We start from the raw sequence: 21177 nt of genomic DNA, 5'->3' as shown, positions 1-21177 counted from the left end.
CCAACTTCAATAAAGAATCAAACTAGATGTGATTCAGAAGAGAGAATCAAAAACGACTGGATTTTATTTCACAAGGATAAAATAAAGTGCTTGGCATAACAGAACAAGCCAGAACCGTTACCAAGTAGAAGCCCCTTCTGCAGGAGCGAGCGTTCGGCTGCTGGGCTGTTCCCTGGGTGCCAGGGAAGGGCCGGAGAGGAGGCTCTCTGGATAGATGCATTATCCACATAACCCAGGTATTAAGCACTTTGCAGTTAACAAAACAGTCTGTGCAATGGTCCAGTCTATCCGGTACCATTAATCTAAAAGCAATGACCATCATTCAGCAATTTTTTAAAAAAAGATGCACACCTTTTTTGCAATAGGAATGTATGATCATGTATCTTGGTTTGGAACGAATCCTGATGTTTGGCTCCCATGAAAAACTCTCCACCTCTTCCTCTATCAAACACTAATTTTTGTCTGTCCCGTCCTAGAATCGTATATTTCATCTACTTCTTTTAGGAGACTGCATGTTTCTCAAAAACAAGCACGGCGTCTTATTTTATTCTTCTTTGTATCCTCAGTAGCCCAAAGCATCTTCAGAGACCACTTAGTCAAACTTTTCGACTTGCTGCTGAGAACTTAAGTGCTTTGAGTTAGCAGACAGACTGGAAGGAAAACCCAGACGTCCTCATCCCCACATCTGTGATCCCCCCGCTAATCTCTCTGGCTGTTGCCGGGTCTGCAGCCTCCTCCCCGCCTCCTGCGTCGCCGCGGCTAGAAGACAGTGCAAGTTAGACTTCTGTTGTGAAGTTGGTGCAAATAAACCCCAAGCAAGAGTTGATGTTGCTTGCCGTGGAATAAAAACAGGCAAGCTGGTACCTGTCTCTCTGGGTTGTGCCGTTGTGGTTGTCCTTGTTCTCCATCTGACAGGGTGGGGAAACACTTGCAGCCAAGGACACATACCTACTCTCCCACTTGGTGGCTGTGTGGCCTTAGGCAAGTTACTCAGGGTCTCTGAGCTTCTGTTTTCTCCTCAGCAAAAGATGGCTGGTTGTGAGGATTCAATCAGATGAAGCATTGGCGTGCTTGTCTGGACCTGTGTCTTTGGAGGTTGTAGCATCGTGCCGTTCCAGATGAGGTTCTGAACAGGGGAAAGTGTCAGTTTAATCTCCAAATAGGTGAGGAGTCATCATATCAAATGATACGTCTGCAGTCCTGGAGTATTATGCGATAAAGACTACCGTTCCTACACCAAGCTCTCTGCTCCGTCTTCCCCACAGGAGGTGGGGCTGAGCTGCTGCAGCAATTTCACACAAACAGGACCCAGGATGACAATTTTTATTATCTAAACATATAACTCAAGGCTTTGGAAGTGGGCCAGAGTTGAGAAGTTTAAAGGTAAGAAAAGATTTTAGAAAATAAAAGGGATTGTTGCTTACAGCCTTCAACGTAGATTCCAAGGCTTTAAGCACCTCAACTCACTCTGCACCCAGACAGGAAAGCCGCCCCATTGCTCCGAAGCTCCTGACTCACTCCTCCCCGCCCAGCCCTGGGCCTAGCCCCTATCCACTGGGGCAGCGCTGTTTGCCGGTTAATAGTGTAGAGTTGAGTCCCAACGCAGTTACTTGCTTGCTGCGTGACCTTGGGAGTGCTGCTTAACATCTCCCAGACTCGATTTCTCTATCTGTACTATGGGGCTGATGGTGTACAGCATACAACGCATGAAAAAATCAGGATAAAACTTCATTTTCTTTTCTGACAGAAGGTAGTTCAATTTCCGTTGGCTCAGAAGAGAGATAAAAATGTCCACTGAAGAAAAAGTCTCCAGAAAATTATAGAACATTATAGGTTTCATGGACAGAACTCATGTCCATTATCCAAGTGGCAATAAGACAGCAAAAACAATCTAGGGAGTAATTTTGCACGTTAATACTTAAAAATAAGAACACAGTGGGGCTGAACATATATTTACGTATCTTTGTCCCTTGTCCAAGAAGCCTAAAGAACATTACAGACTTAATGAAATACTCCTCCCTAATACGTAGGCAGGCCCTGGATGGACATCGCTGTTGCCATTTTAGAACCATTCAGGTCCAGAGAGGTTAAATAACTTGATGAAGGTCACACAGCAAGTCCAGTTTAAATCTCGGGTCCACAGACTTAGTGGTGACCCATTAAAACACTGTACTCTGTCCACCAAAAGCACCCTGAGTGGAACAACGATTGTTAAGGAAGGAAAATAGCTATTGAGCTTCGGAAGTTGACATTTAGCCAGCCAGAAATCATTAATGTGGCCAGGTTTAAGGAGAGCTCTATTAAATTGTCCATCAAACACTTTACCTTTAAATGGATTTATTGAGAAAGGGAAAGGACCAGGGTGGAGAGAACATATTAGAGGTGGCTTTTTCTTTGTCTGCTGAAAGTTCATTGTGAGTGGCAGGGAGCGGGGATGCCCTAGGGAAGAAGGATTTTTTTTTAGAGTAAAAGGAGGAATTTCTTAGCACTTTGGAACCAGAGAAAACCAGGTTGGAACGCTGGAAATTAAACTGATTGGCTGTGTGTCATCAGAAGACTGTTGCGAGGATCCAGTGTGATGACAATGCATGTAAAATAGGGATGGAGCCTGGTTCACTGTAAGCTCTCTATAGATGGTGTAGCTATTTGATCTTATTGTTGTTATAATGAGTGGAAGGAAGAGGTTGAGTCCCAGAAGCTGAAAAGAGGTGGACCCAGCCCTGCCAACTAAGTCAAGCACGGTCAGGGGAGAGAGAAGAAATGCAAAGGAGAGTGGTCTAGCTTCAGTCTCCTCATCAGAGAGGTTCAGAAAGAGAGAGAGAGAGAGAGACAGTGTGTGTCTCGTCAGGTGTGAGCAACCCAGAGCTTTGGGAGCAAGGGGACACGCATAGGTAGAGAGAGGTATTTGAAGTTTTCAAACGAGGTTACACATTCTGACTCTTCCCCTTGTACAGAGTGGTCGGAGGATTGAGTCGTGTCTCCCACCATCACGCTAGCCCCATGACATGTTCTAGCAACCCATGAAAACAAAGCTGCAGCCCAAATGGCATCATGGTGCTTCTTCTGAACCCTTCGTTCGTCACCATGACCTCTGCACAGACCTGCTAGCCACTGTGCTAGGTGCTAGCTCACAGGTGCAGGGGGAAGGCAAGTGTTGTGGCCTAGGCGGGGGCTGTAGACACACAGGCCCCTGACCTATGTTGGGAGGCAGGAGAAGGCGATACCTGAGCTGGGTCCTATGAGCAGGAGCCACCCAGGATGAAAGGCAAGAAGTGGTCATTTCAGGAGGAGAGGCTAACATGAACAAAGGCCCAGGCGCAAGAAATCACACGGTTCCTGTAGAGATTTAAGCCACTCTAGGTGACTGAGGTGTCAGGGGTGGATTAGAGGGAGGCCGGAGAAGGATTTGGGCCCAGGTTATGGGGGGCCTTGTATGCTGTATTTAAATGTTCGGGCTTTTTTGGGGGGTGCAATGTGGACCTGTGGGAGAATCATTATTATTTTTTTTTTGAGGGAAGAGGTACATAAAGAATAGATGTTTGTCTGAGAAAGATAACTCTAGGGCGGTGTGGAGGAAAGCTGGAGGGGCAGACAGAGGAGGGTGCCCGTGAGAAAGCTGCCACATCTTGGCCTTTTGGGTCTGACATTTGACATCGTGTGTCCTGGCTGTGCCTTAACTCTGCTGGTCAAAATTATGGTCACCACGCTGGGTGTGTCTCCTTGGGTGGCCTCCGTGACTTATGCCAGCATGTCTGGATGGGCTCCTGGATCCTCCTGGAAGGGAGACCCAGGTGCCTGCGACCCTGGAAAACAGACAGCAGAACCGACCACAGGGCGTCAGTTTGAGTTCCCGAAGGACTGAAAAGTCCACAACTCACTCCGGAGGGCCTCAGATCCAGGTGTTCATTCGTTCATGCATTCATTCATTCACTCCTTCATTCACTCGCTCCTAACTTGGTACAGAAGAATCAGTGGTGCTTAGACCTTGCTTTCCAGAGGAACTTTAAACCTAAAAAAATCAGTCGATTGTGGCAACATTGTCGAGGGGAGAAAAACGGCACCAGTTACACCCAAGTCAGGGAGGGTTTTCTAGAGGACGTGATGCGTGTGGGGAGGGTTTCCACCAGCTGGGAAGGATGAAGGGCATTCTGGGAAAAGGGGTTTGCATAGGGAAAGGCCTCAGAGTTTGCAACAGCATGGCGTGTCAGGCACAAACAAGCTGTAGGACATGGCGGATTGTTGGAGAAATCAAAACTCCAGGGGCCTCAACATATAACAGAGCTAGACTCACCCCGTTTCCACCACCTCCCAGCTGTGTGACCATGTCTGATTACTTGACCTTTCTGAGCTCCAGTTTTCTTATCCATGAAATGGGGGACATGATGCTTAACGTGCAATGTTTTGAAAAGAAACAGATAAGGTAATATTTGGAAAGCACCTAGCACAGAGCCTGTTTGATCAATGATAGCTATTGTCATGCTTATTTTCCCCCTCTGTGCCTAGAGGTTCAAAATAGAATCTACATCTGGCACTCCAAAGCTATTTTACCTTCCGTGCCAGTTCTTGTTGATCAGCATGGACTGCCTGGAGGAGAACTGTGAGGTTGTATGTGACATCAGCGGGAAGCAGTGCTGTGATCAATTACTAATGTCTGTACAGGGCAGGGGAATGGGGAGGGATGACACGTGTGCCAAGTGCTGTCAACCCTAAAATAAATGCCACTTAAAGGCTGGGGAGGCATTAATACAGGCAATGTGTTATGAGAGGGTGTGAGGAGGGGGTGTAAGGCTCGAATCAGCCCCTTAAGCGTAGGTGGGAATGGGGCAGGTAGAAAGGAACAATCTGACATAGCTGAATTTGAATTTCATCCTCTTGGCAACATAACGTTCTATTCTGGGGCCCCAGCGTCACCAGCCCGAGTGCTAGAGATGCATCTCTTATCGACTGGCTGCAAAACAAACATATGTCCGCTGCCTTGGCAGTACAGTGGCCGTTTGCGCAGAATCCGAGCGAGGAGGGCAGGAGGTGCCGGCTTCATTCACCAAACCCTCAGGTCTCTGGTGACTTCCCGGAATGCTAAGCTGTTTATTTTGGGAGTCTTTAGGCTTAGTCAGTTGGTATTTAGAGACAGCTAGGAATTTTGAATTTTCACTCTCGTTCCAATAGAAAAGAGGAAAACTTAAACGCTTTCCAAATCCTGGTAAGTCAAGTAAGGACAGCCGGGCTCCAATCTGGTCCCCGCCCCCCACACCACACCCCCTCCCAGGAACACAGAATGAAAGGGAACAGCCACCTAATCAATGTGCTAAGTTACAAGTTACCACTTCCCCGGAGAATGCTAGACAACCAGACTCCTTCCCCATCCGTTGGTGTAAAAAAGCATCCCAGAGCCCAAGGAAGAAGCGGCACCTGGGAGGGCCAGCAGGGTCAGGGCACAGCTTGAATCCCCACAAGGGTGGTTTCTTCTGTCCTTCTCAGGGGACTTGATGCAAGCCTTTGAAAGGCTTCCATTAGCAATGGAATTGATCTTCTGATGAAAAGCAGGAAGAAGTCCAGCAAAAAAGAAAAAAAAGAAATGTGATTACAATGTGCAGAAGTGGATACATATTTAAGCAGCAGGTTTAAAGCGCAGTCACCGCCATGTGTAAACCATGTTTACGTGTAACTTTCACATGTCTCCCAGGGGCGGGAAACTCTGTCTCGTATGTTCAAATAATGCAGTAGCTTTCAGATCTAAATGTGATCAGTTTGAGATTTCAGTGAAGGAACCTCAGGATTCTATTTCCCTCCTCTTTCTCTTCTCCCCACAGTAGGTGGGGTGAGCTAATGTCCAGTGGCCCTTCCTTTTATCTGCCCATCCTTGGCAGGAGGGCGTTTGGCCTTGCGGGTCTCCCTGAGGTGCAGCTTGTCCCATGATGGGTCATTGGCCTCCATCCAGATGCCTCTGTGGCTGGTGGTCTCTGTCTGGCCCCCTGGTTGTCAGAACCTCATACTTCCTCCCCTGCATTGTGACTGGAAATCTCTTCAGGTCCGCCAGCACTCGCATGCCCTGCGTGTCTGCTTTCTCAGCATCCTCTGAGGGTCGTGGCGTTTATGAGTCTGACCCTGGCTCATCCACCTGGACCTCTCCTCAGCCACGGCTGCTGACCCGTGCAGGCAGCTGTACCCCCGGCTGCATCACCTGCCCAGCTCGCCGGGGTTCCTCTCACTTCACCCCAAGTAGTTCCATTCCCGGCCCCAAGAACTTTTGCCCCTCTGGATATTCATGCCTTTTGCATGTGACTTTGGAATTCTTTCCATAAAGACAGAACACACCCCTTTACCCTACCCACCCAACCTTCCTGCCCCACTTGACTTGGAGCTCAGCCATGTGACTTACTTTGGTCAATAGAATAAGGGATGAGTAATGATGTGCCATTTCCAAGTCTAGGCTTTTGTAGGCCTTTTCTGTTTCCACGGGCCCTCTGGTGCCTCTGCCATCGCCGACCGAACATTCCTCAGCTTCCCCTCTGACCCCAGGAGGATGAGAGATACACAGGGCAGAACCACCCCAGACAAACCCAGCCTCAGTACATTGACCCCCAGCTGACCTGTACCTCTAAGAGCATAAAAGCTATTGTGATACATTGTTGAAACTTCGTGTTTGTGGCACAGCATTTATGTGGCCGTAAGTGATACACTCCTACAGCCAGCGCTTAGCTCAGGAGTCTGGGAACCTGGGGGACCCAGAGGTCCAGTATTTCTCCTCTGCTGCTTCTCCTCTTGCCATCCCTTCAGACTGTAATCTCCTTTCTCAGTGGAGGGGAACTTTTTCTTCAAGCGCTACCCATTGTTTCCCCTTTCTGTGGCTTTATGCTTTCCACGGGCTGCCCTGGGTTCTTCAGCTTTTAAGTCTTGATGCACAAAGTCATCTTCAGAGCCACCAAAAAGTCATTTCCCCTCTCTCTCAAAACTCCTGTTTCTGTGAGCTTCCTCTTCCCAGTCTGCAGCGTCAGTTACGTGGTAAAAACCAAATGCGTTCAGAAAGGCGAGTGACTTCGGCATTCTTCGCTGTCTGCTTCCCTTCCGAGCCTATACATATGGAGAAGTATCTGCTTTTCCAAATAGCCCACAGCGTGGGAGAGGCACAGGATGAATTATTTGAAGGACATGCCTGGACTGTCCCATTGGTTTCGGGAGGAGGATGAGGGACACAAGGGAGCAGAGCAAAACGGTTCCAGCCAAACGCAGCCGAGATCAGTTGACCCCATCCCTTCCCCACCCTGCCCTCCGGCCCCCGTGGTGTGTTCACGGCCAAGATCAAAACTGCCCAGCTTAGCTCAGCCGAACCATGCGGACGAGGGAGAGACCAATGTTCGTTATGGAGATCCCTGCAGTTCTGTGGTATTTTATAACAGCGATTTTACGGCTACAGCTAACTGATATGAGCCTCCATCCAAAACAAAACACAAAACATAAAACAAAACAAAAACAATAAAAATAGAGATGCCCTCGTGAAGCAGGGAAAGGGGAGCCTGAGATCTCTAGATCTCCCCGTCTTCTGTGGCTGACCTTGAGGCTGCGTACTAGGATCGGGGTTCCCTGGGACACAGTTTGACAACCATTGTTCTATCCCACACCATCTGCCCGGCTCTCCTCTCACTCCTCTCCTTCCTCTGTGGATTGACTCAGTGTTTGGATTCTCTTGATGTTGTCTCTGCCATGGATCTTCAGCTTAAACACCGCCCTGACAGGGAGCCCCCTCTCTTCTAAGCCAGGCAGTTCCACCTTCCGGCTGCTCTGGCAGTCCGACAAGGACCCTTCCCTTCCTGAGGAGCGCAGGGCCTTAGTGGAAGCAATGGGGCAGGAGAACGGAAGGAAAGTGGTGGTTTCTGGTCCAGCGCCCCCTGAAGAACTGGCTGCCACCTTAGCCCTCCCATTCCTCTTCTGGGATCAGCAGGTGATGGCCCAGCTGTAAGTGGGCCCAGCTGTCCGCTTCACGGTAATAGGAACAGCTTCTCTTCAGTGAGCACAGGCGAGGAGTCAGGCGCAGCGCGGAGCAGGTCAGATACAAAATCTTTGATTCTCTGAGGGAGGCATTATATGACTCGTCAGATTCTGCTGATGGGGGAACTGAAACTTGGAGCTGGGGAGGGACTTGTCCACACTCCTGCAGCCGGTGGGTGAGTCGTGGGTGAGGTTGGAGCCCGGGTTTGTTTGCTTGGAAATGGGGGTTCTTAGGCAAAACGACAACAACAATCAATAGTAATAATTAGCTTTCATCAATTACTTGCAATGGGGTGAACCTTGTCGGAGGAGCGTTTGGGGGCTAACTTAATTAGTGCTCACAAAAACTCTGATGAGAAGGTAATCTTCCCCATTTTTAGAGATTAACAAACTCTAACCCCTCCCCAGCTTCAGCATTTTTAACCACTTACAGTACATCCATTTCTTCTTTGATGTGGTGAGTTCTGTGTCCTAGAAGGAGTTTGAACAGGGACCGGAAGGATGTTTTTTAAGGACTTTGTGTCCTGGTCTTCTAACCAGTGACCACTGTGGTGTCATTCCCACTGATGTCTCTTTTTCTGTCCCTCTCTCTTAACCCCATCGTGTCTGTGTTCATGGACCGAGAAAGAAGGAATCCCTTCCCCTTACTGGGTTTCTGCGACGAACCAGATGCTTAACTCAATCTTGTATCATCATAACCTTATTCAAAGCTGAGTGCAGCCCTCAGAGCAGCCTGCCACCGATTCGTTGGCCTGACAGCTGTCTTCCTCACTAGACCACCATCTCAGGGGAGGAAACGACTGCTTAATTTATGTCTCTCTATCCCCAGTGCACCTAGGAATCCTTCACTAAACTAGTGGTCTGTGGATGGGGTCCAGGCTCACGGAGGCATGACCATCTTCAAAGCTAGCCACAGAAGTCAGAGATCTGGGTTCGAATCCCAGGTCCGCCATTTACTAGCTGTGTGGACTTTGGCAAGTGATCAGCCCCTCTGTTTCTCAAGGTCCCTTATATTTAAAAGGAGAGTCACGTTTTTACTGTACTGAGCAAGTCGAGCCCAGTGATTAAAAGTAGGGATTCTGTAGACAGGCCACCCAGGTTCGTATGCCCGCTCTGCCCCAGGCCCCTGAAGCATCTGGGGGAATGTCTGCCTCCACTTCCCCCTGAAACGTAAACAGGGATGAGGGCAGCCCCTGTCTCACAACTGCCGAAAGGGCCGAAAAAGCCAGACCTCGTCCAGCACTCGGAACTAGCTCTGGCGCGAAGTCCACTGGCAGACTCAAGGTCACCCAACCAGTTGGCCAACGTGTCAGATTTTGAGTCCCAGCTCACCCCTACAGTCAGCACTCTTTACAACCCCCCCAAGCCCTGAGAAATGTTCTTCGCTAGCCCCTCCAAAAGAGCAGACTCCTCGTTCACATTGCATCACCCATGGGCATCTTGACATACTTGAGCCATTTTCTACGTGGCTAGAGACAAGCTCGTTTTCCACCTCGGGAGGGCATGGGGCCTGCTTCTAGAAGGGAATGAAAGAGTCATCAAAAAACAGAGACCAGCCAAGGAAGATGCAAAAATAATTAAAATAAGAAACGTGCCGCGGTCTTCGCAGGATTTCAATTTTGCGGATGCCTGAGGGGAGGGGTGGCAGACATGCACTTTCTCACGCTGACACACATTTCGATAAAGCGTGATACAGACTTAGAAAAAATGACAGGTTAAACTGCAGCAAGAGCCCAGGACATCTGCGTCCTGTAAGCGAGGAAAAGAAGCTGGTGGAGCTGGGGACTCCACGCAAAAGGGGCTGCCCTTCTCTGCTCCTGCAAACAGGGGTGGGAGGCCCACCCTCCCCTTCACTGGATGACTCCCATGCATCCTTCGGACCCCGACTCCCCCGGGCTGGACAAAGCACCTTCATATTCGTCCTCAGTGCTCGCTGCGCTTTCCTTCACGGAACTTGGCGCTGTGGTGACCACCGTGCATGCTTACTTGTGTGCTTATACAAGTGGAATTACACCCGCAGCCTTAGGAGACCATTGGCAACAAGTGAAGAGGGTGGTTTTCTTTAGTTCACCATGAATTACCAGTGTCTGGTACCCTGCCTGGTGTGCCGCAGACACTCAACAAATATTTGTTGAAAGAAAGAATGAAGGGAGGAAGGGCATGGGTATGGGGCTGGAGCCAGCAGACGCAACAGGACTTCATGGCAGGAGATCCCCATATGGGTACTTACCATGGTGCTCTTTTCTGACCTCTGATTGATTCTGAGCCCAGGTCCCACTGGGAAATGCCCACGGGACTTGGTGAAAAGAGCCCCCTCTGCATTGCCTGTAAAAACTAACGCAGACATCCTCATGTCAGAGCGGGAAGGGGGCAACGTGATCTGGCCACGGGGTTGCAATAAGAACTGTAGGCATGTTTGAGGTTGCTACCTTAATCCCACTGCCCTGTACCAGAAAGGCATTTCCTGGCTCCCCCAGTGCCATGCAGCGAGGCAGCTGGGGTGCGTAGGGTCCTGCAACATGTCTTTTCTGGCTCCGGGTCTCAGTCTGGGTTTAGAGATGAGGATAGGGTGTCTAGAGGGAATAGCGTTCTCCTGTGATCACAGGGCAACTTTCTGGTCTGGCTGAGCTGGGATTAGAACCCAGGTCTCCTGATTCCTGGCCCAGTGTTCCTCTCAGCCATCTTTCATCCATCCATCTACCCATTCATTCATTTAATCACTAAGTATTAATGGTTCTCTACCAGGTATTAGGCACTTGGTGTGAAGGAATCTGGTTTGAGAAAAACAAGCATCAACGAAAACCTGTCTTTATTTTTCTTTCTTTAGTTTTAGTTCCCTGTGTTCCGCTGAAGACTTTTTATCCTCTTTAGCCCTTTCTGATCCTCTGTCTTGTGTGAGCATCAGGACAAGTGACAGGGGTTGGCTTAGACTTTCGCTTTATGTCCTGAGCTGTCAGACTGTACTAAAATCCTTTGCCCACCACTCTGTGGCTTTTCTCTCTTTTCTGAGTGCCAGGAGGAGACAAGTCTGTGCTGGCACCCTCAAGGACCTGGCTACTTGTCTCAGGTATGGGGAGTGTAGCATCCCCTGGTGTTAATTAGCTTCCCTGGTCAATTTGGGCGTTTTCAAATTCCCAGAAGACTCAAGCCAAAGGAGAATTTGGACGTTGACCTCTTTGACTACGGCATCATTTGTTCCAAATGTATTTATTGAGCAACTACTATATGCCAGAGCCTGTGCTGGGTGGCTGGGGATGCACTCTTTAGGAGCTCCCAGCCTATTGGGGGAGGTGTTCTCAACAAGTAATTACAACACAGACTTTAGGAAGACACAGGTGGTCTTCTGCATCTTTACATCTCAGGAGTCAGTTCAGAGCCTAAGAAGGCGGTACTTTCGGAGTCAGATGAATTTGGGTCTAAAATCCAGTTCTTCTAATGAAGTCTTGGGTCTTTCACTCACTCTATAGGCATCCTAGTTTCCTGTTCTATTAACTAAGGTGATAATACCTAACTCACAGGGTGGTTGGGAGAAATCACAAGATCACGTCTGTGGAGCACCTGGAACATGGTAGGCCCTTGTCAATACTGACTTCTTTTCCCTTTCCCACTGGGGCATGCACCCCTTTCTTGCCTGGGAACTACACCAGGCCTGTCTCTGAGAAGATGGCCAGTGCGTCAAGGGTGGGAGGAAATCTCACAGCTGGATGTGTGACTTTGGATACCCCTCTGGGAACTGAGGGTACTCCAGCCTCCTTCACAGGGCTATCGCGAGTAGGCCAGGACTAGGGTGAGGCGAGTGAGATGTCTGGGACCCCAGATGTAAGGAGGTGGTCATGGTAAAGGCTGCACCTGTAAGTACACGGCCGTCACTTGCCCTGATTATGACCACTAAACCCATTCATCGCTGCAAAGTGGGGTGCCCAGGCCAGACACAAAGTGGGTACTGCTTTTGTCTGGGGTTATTTGCTGCAAATTGAAACCCACTCACACTACTTTAAAGGAAAGGAGTTTATTTGAAAGATAGAGGCCGAGTTACAATGGGGAACAACATCTCCTGGAAATCATGAAAGAACCAGGACTCAGGAATGGTGCCGGGTCCCAAGGACCTGGAATGAGAGAGCTGTCCCAGAGGCACGGTGACTCCCAGAATCCCTGCCGGAGGTCGGGGCTCCCTGCCTGTGGCCTTCACGTCCCTGAACTACATGTCCCTCCCATGCTTGCTTCTCCGGCCTCAACTCAGGCTTTTGTCCCTAATGCACCTGTCTATGGTCTCCCTTTAGCCTCTGAGTGTCCAGGTCATCCTTGTCTTGGTGCCTTCCTGCACGCATCCCTCTGCCTGGACACTCTCATTTCCTCTTGTCACCAAGGAAACTCCTGCTCATTTTTCAGGATCTAGCTTCATTGTCATTTCACCTAAAAGGACTTTGCTGGCCCCCATACCCTTTAAATAGATTGTAAGTTTCTCTTAAAGCACTCTTTTGTAACCTCGTCTTCACTTGGTTAACATCCATCACTTCCCATTATGCTGTGAACTCTGTGATGGCAAAAACTGTATCTGTTTAGCTATTTACTGCACCTCCAGTGCCTGGCTCAGTGCTTGGTGTGTGGAAAATCCTCCAAAACTATTTGTTGAACGAATGAAGGAAGACCGTTTCCTTACCCCAGTAGCTGCTATTTTCACGTCTCTAGTTCCCTCTAGCTGCTGCATTCCGCTACCTTTTGCTTTTCTTTGCTTCCAGGGCTTCTGACATCCTTTACCCCATACCAGATCTTGCTCCTGGCTCCTTATGACCTCTGAAACCCCCATGCTCACCTTTCCGCTGCAGCCTCGAACAGCAACCGCCAATCTGTTTGTTTCTTAGTTTAAATAGCCTAGAGAGAAAATGTGGCTGGTCCAGCTTGGCTTCTCAGGGGAGACTATAGGGTTGGCTCTCCGGTGGACAGTCAGTCGATGGACTAGTTACCTCCAAGGCAGGTGTCCAGCTAACCCTGCATTGTCCACGTAGTCATCAGGTCTGTGTGGCTCCTGAGCACTCCAGCTGTGGCTAGAGCCACGTGTTGAAACCCTATGTTTACATATCAGTTAAATCGAACATGGTGTCAAAATCGACTTTTGTTTTTACTTTTTGAATGCATGTACTAGAAAATCTGAAATCACATAGGTGGCTCACGTTATACTTCTATTGGACAGTTCTGAGTTATCTTTGCTGGACTGGGCTTAGGGATCCAGATTACATCAGTAGATATCAATATAAAATTGGCAGGAGCCATGTATAGGGCAGATTCTTTTAGAAGGAGGCACTGAATCACAGCTATGTTATGTTTTGAGAACCACAATTATTATCACGGTCCATTCGACAGCTATATTTTGTATATCTCCACAGTGGTATTATGTAAATGTGTTATCTTATGGTATTAGTTATCTATTGCCATTACCAATATTATGGCACACTGGAGGGCTTAAAGCAACATGTTATTTCATGGTTTCTATGGGGACGAGTCCAGTTACAGCTTTACTGCACCCTCTGCTTTAGGGGCTCATGAGGCTGAAGCCAAGGTGCTGGCTGGGCTGCCCCTTCCTGTCAAGGCTGGCCCTGGTGGTTGTGGGTGGTTGGGGGGCTTACGTGGTTTTGGCAGAACTTAGCTCCTTGCAGCTCTAATGCTGACAACAGGTTCTGGTTGGTTGTTTGCTGAGGGCTGACCTCAGTTCCTTGCCAGTTCCCTTCCACAGGGGCCTCCCCAACACGGCCATTTGTTTATCAAAGGCAGCAAGGGACAGAGTGTTTTAGCAGGAGTGATGATACAACCTCATGCAACTAATCATGGAAGTAACATCTCAGAATCTTTGCCGTATTGGTTTAAAGCAAGTCCCAGGCCCTGCTGCCATTCAAGGGGAGGGGACTACACAAGGGCATGGACTCCAGCAAGTAGAGATCAAGGGGGTCTCTTTAATATCTGTTTACCACAATTGTGCAATTCCTGCTTTGAGGCTAGAAGTATAGACATAGAACACTGTGTGTTCCAGATAGTTTAGGAACTTTAATTCCCTCAGGGAAATCGAGGCCCTGGGAGGAGACAGGGGTTGAAAAATGGCACAGTGTCAGTGGTGAGGTCAGAACATGTCCCTGCTCCTTGTCCTTCTTCCACGCTGCACTAGCTCCAACAGCCAAAGGTGGAATTGAATCAAAACAGTAGGCTTTGTTCTTAACATGGGAAAGGCCATAACACACTGTCAATTAGGAGGAAGAGTTCCTGGCAGATTGACCTTCCTTGGGGCTGCAGTGGCTGCAAATGGGCCTCTCTCCAAGCTCAAGCATCTTGTGTTCTGGCCACCGGAGAAAGGGAAGCAGAAAACACCTTGCCCTTTGTGGCCATTGGTGGCTGTGCAGCCTCCTGGGCAGGCTGGAGGCCCAACCTGCAGAGACCCCCACAGGACATTCCCTTGGCCATACTCAGTTCTGCCTCCGATTTCATGGCTGTGCATCTAGAGACAGAGTACCATGCTCTCTGAGCACAGGGGGGGGTGGGGGGGGTGCTACACCACAAGTGGACCTTGTCAGCTAGGAGGAGGCACAACCCTAAAGGGCCCAGAATAGCACCCTAGGATTTGAGAGAGTGGGAAGTTCTTTAGCGCTAACTGGAATATCTAGCTATATATCTGCCTGCCAACCTGCTTATTTACATACTTTTATCTATCTATCTATCTATCTATCTATCTATCTATCTATCTATCTAATATCTAATCTATTTATACATAGTAACGTAGTATTGAATGCCAAGCACAATGCAACTTGTGCTTATTGAAAACGTATGAGACTTTCAATAGTTTTCTGCTTAATTATTCTTTTCCATCTAAATACAATATATTCATAAAGTAGAATTGTCTCTTTCCTTTTTAAACAGCATTTGGGAGGATAATTGATAAATAACAAAGGGCACATATTTAAGGTGTACAAAGCAACGAATTTGGACATAGGCATACACCTGGGCAACCATCACAACAATCAAGGTGATAAACATCTATCACCTTCAAAAGTTTTTCTCTCCTTCTCCTCCTCCTTCCCCTCCTCCTCTTCCTCCTCTGCTTCCTCCTCCTCCTTCTATTTCTCTCTTCCTCCTCCACCTCCTCATTCTCTGGTGACAATACTTAATATGAGATCTACCCTCTTGACACGATTTTTCAGTGCACAGCCCAGAATTGTTAACAACGGGCACCATGTTGTACAGCAGATTGTAGGGGTCATTATTCATCTTGTACGACTGAAACTTTAGACCCATTGAAAATAACTCCCTATTTCCACTGTCAGGAGACAACCAGTGTAGACCTTGGGTTTATGAAGCACTTGGCAGTCACACACCCTGTTTAATACCCACAAGCCCCTTATTTTGAATGAAAAAGCTGCAGCTTAGGTGACTTGCAGGGCCCGATCTCAAATCTATACCTTTAGGAGCCTCCTCATCCCCCAAATCCCACCAAGTTTGGCAGGACAGTTTCGAAACCATCTCGTAGTAAAGATAACACTAACTTCTATACTGCGTGCACACTGTGGGTCATAAGCCATTCTGTGCACTTCACAGGGACTACTAGCTCACTTCATCCTCACCATGCTCCTACCAAGTAGAAATGGTCATCATCGCCATTTTATAACCGGAAAGTACACCGGCGTTCAGGCTGCCTGTCACTACCAAACCCAATAAGCAATGACAGTGATTGAATCTTTCATGGGCACTTTATTCAGATGGCCGGCTATCCGAGAAGATGGCGGCTTCATACCCTAACAAACCATCTTCCCTTCTCTTTCCTGGCCAGATCTTTCATAAGGGGGTGGGGGAGGACAAACAAGGTGCGGGGAGGGCTTTGAAATTCAGGGAGGATTAGGTGAGCAAAGCTGCAGCATTCCTGTTCTCTGCAGTTAACTGGTCCCAAGTGGTGGGGGGAGGGTGGTCACACAAAAGGCCCAGATGCCTCCAACATGTCCCCAGGCGGTAATCTCTAGCCTGTGCCCCAGGAGGTCGGCTGCTTTTCCTCTGGAGCCAGGATGGGCCTTATCTGTAGTATCTGAAACAAAAGATTAACATACACATTACTTGCTAGACTTACAACTTTTTACCTTAGGCTACAATTGTCCAAGTCTTGAGTCCCCTATCAATTTCACAGAAAAGAAGCTGAAATTCAGAGAAGCTGGCACTTGTGAGGGTCACACAGCTTTCAGGTAGGAGAGGGGGGATTTGAACAGACTTTCTTGGCTTAACCCCTGCACACACTGGCCTGGTGCAGTAGGGTCTCCACAACCCCCTACCCTTCCCATTCTCCATCTAGGGACGCTGAGGTCTGGACAAGGGAAATGGCTGAGCTGGAGCTGGAACCCAGGTGTCCTGTTTCCCAGGCCACTGGGCCCCCCCCTCCGCCAGCGTCACCTACCAGAGCTAATGACCTTTGCGTGTCCACGGGTGTCCTGGCCCTCCGCAGGAAGGATGCAAGATCATTAAAACCCCTGTTTCCCATCCTCTCCTTTTCAACACTTTGTAAACTATTTTTTCCCCGAATTCCATCTCTTTAGCCTTTCACAGCTGCTCATTTGGATAAGATCTGGTAGCCAGGGGTTTCTCTGATGAGCAACATCACAGCCCAGTCCCCTTCCCATGGGAAGCCAGAGGAGGGGACAGGGAGAACAGGGAACGATTCCCATTAAATTGGCCTCCTGCAATCTGTGGGGTTTAATCTTAACTTGAAAGGGTTTTTGATCAGCTTTCAGGCTGCTCCCTCCATCCGGCCCACCCCCGTCTTTGGGCCCAGCACCTCTTCTCTCCCCTGCATTTGGAGGCATTCAAAGTTGCGTGGGATGGGGGTGGGGTTGGGGGTGGGAGGACGAAACCAGGGGCTGTTCATTTATCTTCTTCTCCCAGCTGCCTTTCTGGCCAGACAAGTGCTAACTCCAGTTTCTTTTCTAGAAGCTTAGGATCAGCTGCTGTACTGAGATCTGACCTGGTGTCTGCATTTCAAAGGCTTGTTCTGCCTAGACTCACAGCAGGTGCCGCCTCCTTCCGTTTTCCTACCTCCTTCCTCCTCCCTCTTATTCCCCTTTCACCCCTGACCTTGCCTTCTTCTCCTGGTTTACACCTTTCTTCCAGCCACTGTTGCCATACTACCCTTTTGTGCTTTGGAATGAATCACTAACACAGCTCCCCTGCCAAGCAAAGCAAGGTTCGATCTTCTAAATGATCCAGCATTTGCAGGGAAAATAATGTCTCAATGTTATGAGGGCCTCATTATATATTAATTTGTCGGAATGCAGGTTTACAGAGAGAGGAAGACTATTTGCTTACCCCATAAACAAATTCCTGGCGAGGCAATATCCATCCAGATTGAAGTTGTTCTCCCCAGGGGAGCTGGGAGGCATTATTAGTCCAAAGGAACCACATGCATATTCAAGACCATGAAGTGGAAAAACTCTGTCCTGGAAAAAGCTATCCAGATCTTTGTGTTTACTAGACCTCAGTCTGAGATCTGGCCCTGCCACCTCCTTGCTGTGTGACCACGGGCAGGTTCCTAACCTCTCTGAACCTCAGCTTTCTCATCAGTGTGCTACGGATAATGATAGTACTACTTTCTAGGCTTGTTCTGGGGGTGTGCTCAATAATATCCGTTCATGTTCCTTTTCTTGGGATCAATCACAAATGAAGAACACAATACCCGCCCCCCCACCCCCTCCAGCCCCATCTTGAGAACTAACAACAGTTTGAGGAAGGGCACTGCCTTGGGCTAGTTAATTTTTGAGTCTTTGCTTCCTCTTCTGTAAAATAGAGACGATGCTAGCTCTGACTGTGGGAAGGACTAGACTGCAGTATACTCCGTGCACTATAAGAACAATCCCATTTCAAATAGTCATGTGGTGTTAAAGAAAACATATCTGTAGTGCTTTCTAGTTTTTAAAGCATTTTCACGAACTCCATCTTATTTGATGTAAGCACCAGAGAAAGGCCCGTTTTCATGAACTCCATCTTATTTGATCTAAGTGCCAGAGCCCATTTCCAAATCTTCTGCCGATTATAAATCATCCTCATGTTTTCACATAAAGCAGATCCATCAGACACTTCTGTTTTCCCACGCTGCGTCCCATCCACGCCATTGTATATTTTGGAAAATATTCCTTCACTTCTGTCTACATCATTTTATTGTGTGAAAGTTACACTAATTCTATTTTTCTTTCATGGACACATACACATTGAGATTTTTGAGACTTTGTGGTAGAAAAAACACCCCAAGAAAACCATGCTTATTTTTCATTGTATTCTTCCCAGACAAGGAAAGGCTGCTGAGGTTGTCAACAGCAATGGGAAGTCCCAGTGATTCGGGTGCCTCTCCCTCCTCAGGTTGCCCTTGAAATTCTGCCATCACAACTGCTTCGTATACCTCATGTCATGGACTCCCCTTACAAGAATGCAGCTGTCATCGGCCATCTACACTGTTAACAGTCTACACTGTTAACCTTATTTATGCATAATCTAATAACACGATGGACTGCAAGGAGGGATGCTGAGAGTGAGGACATAGGCTATTTGGGAGCAGACATGGAAACAGTACCAAGAATAGGATAATGATTTCAGAAGCTTAATGTTCTGAAAGCTTCATTGCTATTTGCTTGGACCCTCCCTATGATTCCGTCCAGCTCGTCCTGGGTGAGTGGAGTGGCCGCTGTACCGCACTCCGCCTCCAGAGTCAGCTGCACTGGCGCTGGTGTGGCTTCCCACCCCCGTCAGACTCTGAGGGCTGAGCACCGCTTCTGTCTCTGGTGCAGGCTGGAGTGCAGGGTCCTCTCAGAACCCTTCCACCTCTGAAGACCTGGGAGTCTAGACTGTTGACATCCCGTGTGATGGGCACCGTTGACCTGGGTGTCTCCTTACTGTGTAGGAGGATGGAGCTGAGGTTTGAGTTGAGAGGTCTCTGGGGGGTCTCAGCCATCAGCTGTGGCTGGGTCACCTCGATTTCCTGTGCTTCGGAAGCTCCTACCCACAGTGCTCAGGGACCTCTTGCTGTTCTCCATCTCTTTCCCAGGTGCTGAAGGAGGTGTAGGCTCGGGGCAGCATGATTTTGCTATGAAGTCTGGCTCCATTATCTCCCGTGACTGCTGAGGGCCTTTGTCTCTGCCTATTCAGTGCCACAACTGTTAGAGGGAAAAACAGGAACAGGTGGTTGATTAAATAAACCCATCACTACCAGTCACGGTAACATGAACAAAAATTTGGTATCTGTTGGGACCTATTAGAGAGCTCTTGATTTGCAGTCAAGATTTCCATCTTGTTCCGTTGCTCCGCTTGCACAAGTCACTGCTCCTTGCTGGGCCTGGTTTGTTTTCTTTAAAATGGGAATGGAAGGATGGGTTGGTCTGATAAACTTCAAATTGAAACTCTGTGCTTCGTTAAATTCCCACTACACATATTTTCTTAGGCTGTTTTTTTTTCTCAAGTTGCATTTCTGAAATTGATTTGCATCTTATAATCAGCGGCATGTCAGTTTAATTGGCAACGTTTTTCTTTGTTGTGGATGCATAAAATGCTAGTGCCAGCCAATGGATGGCATCCGGAGCCTCATGAATTATGTGATGTCATACTCCTTCCTCCTTCTTGCGGTCATGTGACCAAAATGAAGGAACCAGGACTCACAGTGAATTCAGTCTTCTTGCTGTATCACTTCTCAGATTCATCTGTCTGGTTGTACCAGTTAGGATTAGGGTTAACTGCATATAAATGAAGCCACCCAAATAAGAGTGGTTTTATAAAAATCAACTATTTCTTTCTCACATGCAAGAATGCCAAAGGAAGGCAAGCCAGGGTCAGCATGGCAGCCTCAGGGTGCTCCGGCACCCAGCCTCCCATCATCATCTGGCTTTCCTATCCCAGTGCCTGGCTTTTGTCCTCAGGGTCACCTCATCAAAGCCCAGTGGTGGATGGGAGCTTCAGGTTTCCTTGAATAGGGAGGAGGAAGAAAGAGAGACTAGTATAAAGGATCCACTCTGGTTGACTCAGTTCCCTTTAAAAGGTCTTCTTGGAACTGGCCACAAAAGTCTGCTTACTGTCTCTCCAGAACTTGGTCACATGATCCACCTTCACTAAAGGGGAGTCTTGGAAATAAAATTTTTTAGAATGATGCTGTGATTTCCCAACAAAACGAGAGTCTGAAGAATGTGGCTGTTGGCCGAGGCCCCAGCAGTCTCAGCCGCCGTACCAGTAAGGTGTGAAGACTGTGAATCTGGAGGTCAGGAGGAAATTGGTTTCATTTAATTTTCCCTTAGTTTTCTTACATGCCCAGTGTGGTTAACGGCTTTTCTATCTAATGGCTACAATTGTCATGCAAATTCTGAGACACAGTAGTGAAATACCTTCTTGGATAAAAGATACTCTCTAAAATGAAGGGATTGGGGCTTTTAGTTCATCAGGGAAGCCCGTGAGAAGATAAAGATGAGCATGATAGTTCTGCTTCTCATTCTGCCGATCTTCATTTCCGTGCTTTATTCCTGAAACACGCAGAGAGGCTTCCGGGCCTCCTGAGCTGTGTGCCTCCGTGTCCGGCCCCAGCCAGATGCAAATAGTCCGGGTTTATGGGAACCTGTGCCTTCTGTGCTCGTGCAGCTGTCCTTCCCGCTCTGGCACCTAGGTACTTCCAGGCCATTTTCTTTGCACTCCAGTTTCAATTTCTCATTCTGCAGCTTCATCCCTGTTCCTTTCTTCTGCTGGTGACAGACACCAGGCACTCTGAGCTCTGCTGGTTGGCGGGGGTGTTTTCACGTGGCTCTGAAGATAATTGTGAGGTCGGGGGTCAGGTCTTGAGAGCCAGGCAGCCCGGGTTTAATCTCAGTGCTGCCTCCGGTATCTGTGTGTCCTCAGACACAGCACTTCCCCTGGCCCCATCACCGTGCCGTTCCCTTGTTGGGAGTGTCAGGACTGTGCATCGGGAATATTGAAGTCTACAGAGATGTGAGGGTAGTCAAATAGGGAACATGGGTGAGAGGATCCGGCACCACCACGGGCCCAGCGAGGTGCTTCCTGGTGACTCTACGATGGGAGCTGCTGGAGTGCCGGAGCCAGGCAAGGCCTTAGACACTGGTTCTCCCTTATTTTGATGGTGGCTAGACTTGGGGGTGGAGTGGGGAGCTGAGTGACCCGGGAGAAGGGATTTACATGTACACATCG

The sequence above is a fragment of the Phyllostomus hastatus genome, unplaced genomic scaffold (assembly GCF_019186645.2).
Source record: "Phyllostomus hastatus isolate PE091 unplaced genomic scaffold, TTU_PhHast_1.1 phas_contig_34, whole genome shotgun sequence".
NCBI classification, from domain to species: domain Eukaryota; kingdom Metazoa; phylum Chordata; class Mammalia; order Chiroptera; family Phyllostomidae; genus Phyllostomus; species Phyllostomus hastatus.
Note: the sequence above shows the minus strand (reverse complement) of the source record.